Genomic DNA, 10057 nt, shown 5'->3' on the forward strand with positions numbered 1-10057 from the left:
GACAGAGCTGTGTGTTAAAAAAAAGATCAGTCTGTGCACTTGGAGCTGATTTAACTTCACAAGAACAAAATCTCAAAGCAGAAATGACCACTTCATAAAAAATAAATGAAAACTCCCCCCGTGTCTGAAGCATCTCCTGTTCAACAACATTATGACAGGCTGCTGCTCGCCGCCCCGCCCACTCTCCCTGCCATCCCACCGCCACAAAGCACCCATTCAGCCTGCTGGATAATGGCACCCTTCAGCCCCCGGTGCTCCCCCTGAGCGTGTGACCCTCCCCCACTAAACTGCCCCGGACCGATACCCCCCCACACACACACACTCCTCGACACACACACTTCCATGTGGACAGATGAAGAAGACGAAGGAGGGGGCGGTGGAGACACTGTTTGTTTATAAGAAATGACAAAGTTGGTAGGCAGCAGAAAGACAAAGGCCTGTCTGCCACACACACACACACACACACACACACACACACACACACACACACACACACACAGAAAGAGCAACAATGCGACAGGAAGTGGCACTGCAATGACAGGAAGTTTCAGCTCAGTCAAAACGGATTAAATCACTAAACTGGAGCCGTAAAACCTCACCGTTCTGTCATCAACACCTCGTTTATTTTCTCTGGAAACACACTCTATTGTGCTCTTTGTATTCAAATAACTTCTTATTTTCATGCATTCACCTGCTTTTCTGTTTTAAATATCAGCTTATTGCAAAGGTTAAAACGAGGCAGAGCAGGACTTGAAACTTTATAAAATACTCTAAACTGGATGTATTTGGTCGGTCAAAGTTTACAAAAAAAGCTTTACAGGAGAATAAAACCAACAGACCAGGAGCAGAGGACGTCGCTCTGGTCCGTCAAAGTGAGGAAAAGCTCTTATTTTACTGGCCCGTCAACATTTAAACCCTCACCTTTGGGTAGCGACTGGTGAAAATGTTCTGGTATTTGTGTGAGAAGTGACTTTGATCTTTACAAATAAAACAAAAAAAAATCAGATCTGTTCTCGGTAGTCTATTTGAGTAGAGTGATGATGAAACAAAACACATTCACGTGCATGATGTCATATGTAGTAATCTATCCAGGAAACCGCTGCAGATGCTTTACAAATATAGAAATGATCCACAGAGACAGTTTTGGGTGGAGTTACTGAATATGCGTACGGGGCTGTTGGATTCAGTGTAGGTCAAATAGGACAACATCTGTGCCAAATTTCATCAAGATCTGACCCTGTTTATGGATTTACAGGCTTGAAATAATTTTCAGTCATGTGTTTTGATCCTTTTGCCTACTGCTTGGTGGAAGTTGCATCGGAAGTTTCTACTTCATGATATGAATGAAATGATAGCCCTTCATCAGAGCTTAACAACTAATTCAGAAGTTTCTATGTTGAATAGTTTTAGAGCTACAGTACAATAATTTTTGTATGTCCAGACTAGGGTTGGGCATAATCGTATCGTGTGCAATTAATCGTCAGAAAAACATTAATCGATTAATTTTTGGCACTTCACGATTAATACAATTAATGCCACCAGGCAGACTAACCGCTTGGTGATAGTCTCTGCTTCAAATATAACAAACATTAAAAAAAGTTGTGTAACTTATTTATCTATCAACACAATTTAAAGTTTGATGTATAGCCTGAAGTCTGTAATTTTTTGAAAAAGACTTTTATGAAGAGCAAATCTTTCCCACTAAATTGGTCATGTGACTAGTATATAAGGGTGTCCAGGGACTCCAGGGGATTAATCGTCAAATTAATCGTTATTGGCTAAATACCACAATTAATCGTGATTAATTTATTTGCCAATATTGCCCAACCCTAGTCCAGACATGCCTTTTTAGATGGAGCCCCCTTCTCAAACATGGGGTCTATTGTAAAACTGTTGGCTGGCTCAGTGTAGGACGGACTCGTCTACATTCCTGCCAAATTTCATGTTGATTGTGCGGCTGTTTTTGTGATACGGATGAAAAAAAAAAAAAAACTATATACAGTATATTAATATGACCCCTGCTTCGCATGTGGGGGTCATAATGTAAATTTTGGTTTTATTGTTACACATTTAAAAGTTCTACATTCTTTGCTATCCATTGTTAATATGTTTTGTTTCTTTTCTTAATAATTTTGTTTAAATTGAGACTTGTGTAACTTTTGTTATTGTGTCATTTTTATCATGTAAATGGAAGAAAAGCAATGTCAGTTTCAAGAAATGCCCCCCCATTCCCCCACCCCCCCAAAAAAAATCAGCAACACATTTTGGGAATTGGTTTGACCAAGGTCAAAATAATCTGTCATCGGCCTTAAAAAGACCTGTATCGGTCGATCTCTACCTGAGGTCACCAGGTTTGGATCGGGATCTAAAGAACCAGATCCTGAATACAAGCAGCAGTTTTTTCCAGGCAGGTCCCAGTAAAAAGAGACCCAGGGGAAAACCCAGAACAGAAGGGATTATAGATCCAACAGTTTCCAGGTCCATCAGAGCTGCAGCGTCTCGTCTGACATGTTTGGGTTTATGAATCCTGTTTCCTCCGCGCTGACTGCCGTTTTCCCCTCCTTTTGTTTTGCATTTCTTCGTCCCTTTTTCCTTTGTTTTCTGACACCCTGACGTCTTCCTTCCCCGCGGCTGACTGGAAACAACATGTTTGGCCACACTCTGTGTTAAATTACCTTCTTGTAGGTGTTTTATAATCCTCTGCGTTGTTTCGGCTGACAGCTCGCTGGTTGGGGTCTAGCTTTCTGCCAATCAGGCAGTTCCCAACAGCTCATTAAAGTCTGCAAAGAGCTTATTAAATACAAACTCATTTGCACATTTTACAGTGTTTTGTTTTTTCCCTTCGTATAAAAGCTTTTATTTTAAAAACTTGAATTCTTTAGGTATGTTTTAAAGATCCATAATGTTTGGTGAAATATTTTATTTCTGTTATAATTTTGTTGTTGCAGATGATAAAGTTCAGCAGCAGGTTTTTCATGATGTATTATATTTATTATACGGTTTAGATATTATCTTTGAGCTTCCCCATCACTCTGGAGTAAATGATCAGTTTGTTCTGGATCTGTAATTATTAATAAATAAAAAAAATGTAATCTGGATTAGATTCTTGTTTAATTTTTCTTATCTTAACCGTGCTGCTTTAACGAGTGGACACTGCTCTCCTTTATGATGCAGGATCACAACTCAACCAAGCCGAGTCTGCAAGTTAATACGTTAACAACAGGTGGATCATGTGACTTTAACTACCTTTTAACCTCACACAAGAAGGTTCCCATGTGATCTGAACTGACCTTTATTCTCTTTAACAGCTTTATGACTTTGACTGACTCAGGCTTTCAAAAAAAAAAAAAAAGGTCAAATTATATGTTGAGTTTAAGCACACTTCCTGCTGGGAGATCTAGCTTTAGCTCGGTGAGTAATCAGCTTGGACTGAATTAAAAGTTAACTGATGAATCCTGTTTAACCTGACCATGTGTTGACCGCACAGATCGGATCAGATGAGGAGAACTCTGACCTCAGCCGGGGATGTGGATAACGAGCTGAAGGGCGGGAAAGCGGGATCGGACCGTTAAGGAGGTTTACATTTGGAGGCAGGAAGCTTATATCTTCTGCTGTCTATTATATAACTGCTTTGGCAGCAGAGAATATAAAAAAAATCTGCTTTTGATCACCGCTGCATGAATCTGCTTCTGTCACTTTGTAACTTTTACTGTAACCACGCTGTTCGGTGGTTTACAGACTACTAAACTTGGAGAAAGTTTAACTAATTAGCAGAAGATCTTGCATGAGGAGGCAGACCTGCAGACATGAAGGCACATCTGGACTGTGTGAAAGTCTAAACTTGTAGTTTTCCTCCCTTTCTTTGAGCTTCCATGAGCAGCAGAATAAATGTTGTGATTTGTTCTGTTTGCAGCGTTAATCTTTGAAACAGGGCTCAGCGTTGACTCACAGGAAACGAGGGAACGCACCAACGTCACCACATGTTCTTACTGGGCGTGTCTGGGTTCATTCAGCATGGCTCCAGCATTTAGTCACTGAACTGTGGGTGAAACCAGGAGACGCATCAACAAATCCTGCGATGTCCAATAAAATTTTCTGACTTTGTTTCTTTATCAGGAAGTCACACAGTCCAAGAAATTGTGTTTGTTTTTTAAATAAGGTGATAAAAAAATGATAAAGAGGTAGATTTGTAGTTATTATGCGTCCTTGCATCCATCTCACATGATTGTGACGTTATTTTCAAGGTTTGACAAAACAGCTAAGATGATTTTAATTTAAAAGATTTATATGGAGTTGGGCATTATCGTATCGTGTGCAGTTAATCATCAGAAAAACATTAATAAATTATTTTTTGGCACTTGATTAATACGATTAATGCCACCAGGCAGAGTCTGCTCGGTTCTCCTCTCCACTTCAAATATGACAAACATTAAATAAAAAGTTCTGTAATTTATTTATCTATCGACACAATTTAAAATTTGAAGTACAGCCTGAAGTCTGTAATTTTGACACAATTTCCAACAGACTTTTATGAAGAGCAAATCTTTCCCACTAAATTGGTCATGTGATGAGGACATCAGGGTGTCCAGGGACTCCAGGGGATTAATCGTCAAATTAATCGTTATCGGTTAATTTTTTTGCCAATATTGTCCAACTCTAAAAGGATATGTATTCCTTGAAGGAATTCTGAGCTTTAATAGTTTCATTTCCCCACTCAGTTAGGGCTTTGTTTTTGCTGCTTAAAGGGCATAACGTAAGGGAGATATCTTCCATTAGGTCACATTTATTTGATAACACGCATTTATAAATAAAGACGTGTCATTCCTGCGTTACCAGTGCAGCGCCGTCTTTTTAGTCTCTGATCTGATTGGGTGAAACGTCAGGGACCAGAAAGATAAAATATAACATAATCAAACGAAGAAAAAAAAACATGCTAACAAAAAACTGAAATGACAACATGTAAGAGACGCACCCCTAAAAGCTAAAGTCTAAGGGCTGATTCTGTCCATCCCACCTCAAACACACACACACCACTCCTCGAATAGGAATGTACTGAAGTCACACAAAAAATCCTACCACCCCCCCACACACACACACACCTGTCGCATCTATGTGAAACATACTCCAAATAAATTCACCTACATACTCCCACACCCAATTTCTCAATGCAGTTAACAAATCTGAAACTAAACACACAACTTGTGTTACTACCACTGACTACACATACAGATAAGGGTGTGTATTTCTAAGAGTGAGGCAGGTTGGACGCTGTCGTTACACAACTGCCTTCGATTCTCTGCATAACGCCAGCAGCAGGTAGGTGTGTGCGTTTCTAGATCTCACACACCCTGTTTTCTGTCACACACAGATGAGCTCATTATCAGCCTCACTCTGATTGTGTTGTCAGCTTGACCATAAAGGGTCATTCAAACGTCACAATCAGGTTCATCAACGCTCTGATTCATGCATTCCTGACCAACACGCGGAAAAACCCAAACACAGGATGCAAAAAAAAAAAAAAAAAAAAAAAAAACATATCTCAGGTTGTCGGTTACACTTTCTCACACCTGTGCTGGCAGCTGTTAAACTGGCTACGAGTCAGGCAGGTGTAAACCTGCAGCGAGGGCGTTGATGGCAGCTTCACTCAGACGACCAACACGTGTAGTTCGCCATCTCACATCGTGGCAGGAGTCACATCTAGACTTTAAGTTATGTGTCAAACATGCGACAGCACGTTTGACACATAACTTAAAGTCTAGATGTGCTGGAACACTGTAATACATTTTTTTGTTACATTCTCTTTGTGTTTTAAACCGAGCTCTTAAGGTATGCACGCCGTTCGGCCGGCGGAGCGTTTCCGCTCGCCTTGCAAATTTTGTAACCTGTGACGTGCTGCGACAGGTCGTAAAGAGGGCAGCGAGAGTTATGAGCAAAACCTTTTAACAAGAAAAACCAATTAGTTTGATGCTTAAAAACAAACAATAATTTAAGAAGAGCAAAACAAATGTCTCACTCCCACTTTATTCCCCGTCACCAGTCAAGAAGTCTTACAGGTGTTTAAAAAAAACAGCCTCACGTCGTCAATCGAGCTTTAAAGTGCCTGTGACATCAAATGTTAGCAATAAAAATGAATGCATTTTTGGAAAGACAACATTGATAACATATTGCAAAAACAATTTTGCGCTGCTGTGATGAGCAGTTGTTGAGATATTTGCATTTGAAGTAACAGGAAGTGATGTAAAAGGGGGATATCTGCATGCAAACAGAGCGTTGCTACAAGGCTTAAGGGCTCGACACACGGGAGGCGACGTCGCTCGCTCTCCATTCATTTCCTATGGAGCCTGTGCGGTGAGGCGACAARCHVTTGCCCTCCTCCAGCTAAGCGACCGGCGAAAATAGTGCATGTGAAATTTCGCGCTCGTACACGTATACGTGCACACGCGAGCTTGCGACGCGACATATGAAAGTTGAAAAATGTTCAACTTTTGTCGCTGTCGCTTAGCGTACAACCAATCAGCGAGGGTTTAATTGACTGACCAATGAGAGGAGAGTATGCTACACACTGCCGTTAGCTAACACTTTCACCAAGTGATTACTAAAAAGCTTTGTGGGAATTTATTGGCACCAGGGTGAAGTTTATGGTAAGTTTTTCCTCATAAAATTGTATCTTGATGTGCGTTTGTTTTTCAATATCATTAGCATCGCAAGACTTGTTTAGTTTACACGTCCGTAATGCACACCCGCCTTCAGAGTCAAGAACCAATCAAATTTTGTGAAGACAAGCGATCTGAGAGCGCGATTCGCAACGCTGCGATCGCTATCGCGTCCCGTGTGTCGGGTTTCACCCTGGCTGCGATGACAGCCGTTAATCACTGTAGTTTGTCGCTGCCCGTGTGTCGAGCCCATTACAACACAGACGAACGAAGAATCTGATGTTTCTTTAGATTAGTTTGAGTCTCTATCGAAGAGATGAAGACTCAGTTCAAATAATGTTACAGTAAAAGAAAATTGGAGTTTCATTTCTTAAAGAATTCCCCTTTGATGTCACTTCCTGTTTCACTTTAGCTGAGCTAAATTCTTTAGAAAATCTGCCAGTTATGTGACAAAATGAGTAAAACCGTGTGTGTTATGCCAAGTTTCTTAATATATATAAGTTTTCTTTGACGTTTCGTATTTGAGTGACATGCACATCACAGGCACTTTAAATGGGTATGTTACGGTGCTGATGCAGGCTTTCCTTTGGCATCGCCTCATTTCCTTGTAAAGATGCCCTCAGTGCGCCGTGCCGATCTCGGGTTGGCCAAGATTTAACAGACAACTCTCCGGATGAGACCCAGTTGTTGCTTCCTACTAGCCAATCAGAATTAGGATAGGGGGCGGGCCTTGGCTCTTGGCAAATTTCTGATCCAGCAGCGAGCATGGACCGCGTTTTTATGAAGGCAGAAGACGACAAAGAATAAACTGCGCTGTGCTTGGATAGAAGGGGCGGGTAGAGATGTTACAGCCTCAGCAGCTGTCGTCACAATCTCCGCTCCCGTTCAAACTTATGTTTTTATTTTTCCTCCATCATAAACTTTGCAAACGTGTTGACGCCCTCTTCCAACATCCCACCTAAAAGCCTGTGTTGATGCCCCAATTCACTCACATGTCGACCCAACACGACTAATGACCCTTTTATTTCTAGGGCTGTGTATTGACAAGAATTTTACGATACGATACATATCACGACAGAGGGGTCACGATACGATATATCCCGATATTTTGCGATACTATAAGCAAGGTGATATATTGCGATTTTTTTGTCTAAAAAATTATATTAAATGAAAAACCAAAATTCATTGTCGCAGAAAATTCTAATATTACATAGACATACTTTTGATACATTTAGCTGTGTTCTGCTTTGTATGTATTTTATTGTATTTGTTTCATATTTCTTATTTCATCCATGTTTTCAATTATTAGACTAAATTTGACAATAAATAATTTGAAAACATATTTTTGCAGCTTTTAGTTTTTAATATTAATTTACAATATGGTCACCCAACACTTAACAATAGCTTCTACCTCAACAGGTAGAGGAGCCAAATGGCTGGCTCACTGCTGCCAACTAGTGGTCAGAGGCTGAACTACAACATAAAAATGAATGGCTGGCAGGAAAGTTGACATTTTAAACCTTAATAAAAAATCGATACAGGGCTTTAGAATATCGATACAGTATCGGGAAATGAAATATCGCGATATTTCAGTGTATTGATATTTTCTTACACCCCTATTTATTTCTGAGGGTAAACTAAACATGGTCAAAAAGGCCTTGGTGCAAAACCTTTAACTCGCCCTCAAATTCTAAAAAGCAAAAGAAAGAAAAACAAAAACACGTTGGCAGCGCCAGCTAAAGCTTTATAAGTGGACCTCTGGCAGAGGAATCAACCTCAAAAGAACTTGGAAAGCAGCGCACTGACTGAACCGGCTGCACCAGACTCGGCTGGGCCAAAACCATGTTGTCCTGGCCCTGAAACTAAAGTTCAGATTCTGGTCTGATCTGGCAGAAGGGCTCCTAAACTTTAGATCCAAACCAATTAAAAAAGGGGGTGTGCCGTTTACAGAAACATGGTAGAGTTCTGTAACAGTTTTACTTCAGCGTTTCTGTGCATCTTAATGCATAAAAACTGGATTTTGTCAGAACACACTGTTTGGTAACACAAAGTCATGAGGTTTGCAATTTCTTCTATTATCAATTCTACAATGAACGTCAGCCTCAAGCCAGTAATACCAACAAAAAAACGTTCAGGAATCTTACTCGAAGTCCAACTCTTTTCCCTTCCAACAACAAAATAAAAAAGAATACAATATAAAAAAAGCTGCAGTATAGATTTCCCCGCTCTGCAGGTTTATTTGGACTCACACAAACAGTGCTGTAACAGGATATCCAGCCTGCTACTGTAGAGACAGAGTGCAGGAACAGGACACCGTCCCGCAGGGGTCACGGTGGAACCGTCAGCCTGACATGTGAAGAACCAGCCTCGAGCTAAACGAGCAAAACGGCTGTTTGATCGACACTCAACGTTCGGCTTCTGAAACCAGGAAGACGAAGTGAAACGCATCGACAAAAAGAACAAAATCTGTCCTGAAGGTTCTGATCAGTCTGCCGAGTCTGTAAAAACATGGATCAGAGAAGGGAAGGAGGCCTGCAGCAGGGCCTGCTCCGGTCTCATTATCTGCTCAAGTCTGGACAGGTGATCATTAACATGTGTGCACAAACACACACAGACCGAGGCAGCCTCCGCCTGCTTCATGTGCCGACAGGTAGTCTGTGAACTACAGCTGTAATATAACAACGAACGAAGCACGCACACACACCTCCCACAGGGACACGACAAATGTGTAATTGCTGTGCACTTCTTGGACGACCTAATGCCCGTCAGATATACCATTATGTGAGTCAACAACTTAACACTGACTGTTTTCAACAAGCTCCAGCGGCTGCGTCCAGCCAGACGCTCAGTTCACTGGAGGAGCCTTAATATAGCAGCTAACAGAAACAAAGGAAAGGGAGGATTAAGGAGAGGACGACACGAGGGGAGGGGAGAGGAAGCAGAGGAGATGATCAAGTGAGGGAGGAGAAAACGGCAAGAATGATAAAATGTGGGAAAGAGGAAGCAGGCAAAAGGTGACAAAGCAAAAAAAGTGGGATTCCCACAGTAGATTTGTTCTATAAATACCTTCATAAAATTAAACCAACTGCAAAGCGAGAAACGCAGACTTTGCTTTTTTTTTTTTTAAGTACAAATTCACAGATGGGTGAACGAGGGAAGAGAGGTTATTTTTAAAACAGGCAAAACGTTAAGAAGTGTGGAGGAGGTTTAAGTTTGTAAAGAAACATAAAATGAAGGAAGGAATAATTCTTTCAAAACGCAGTTTGTTTCCCAACACTGAACTGCACTCAGAGGACACTGAGAAGACTTCTTGCATAACGGTTGCATTTTTGTACCCCCAACTGGGGAATACACACACATACACACACACACACACACACACACACACACACACACACACACAC

The sequence above is a fragment of the Austrofundulus limnaeus genome, unplaced genomic scaffold (assembly GCF_001266775.1).
Source record: "Austrofundulus limnaeus strain Quisiro unplaced genomic scaffold, Austrofundulus_limnaeus-1.0 Scaffold1858, whole genome shotgun sequence".
Classification (NCBI taxonomy): domain Eukaryota; kingdom Metazoa; phylum Chordata; class Actinopteri; order Cyprinodontiformes; family Rivulidae; genus Austrofundulus; species Austrofundulus limnaeus.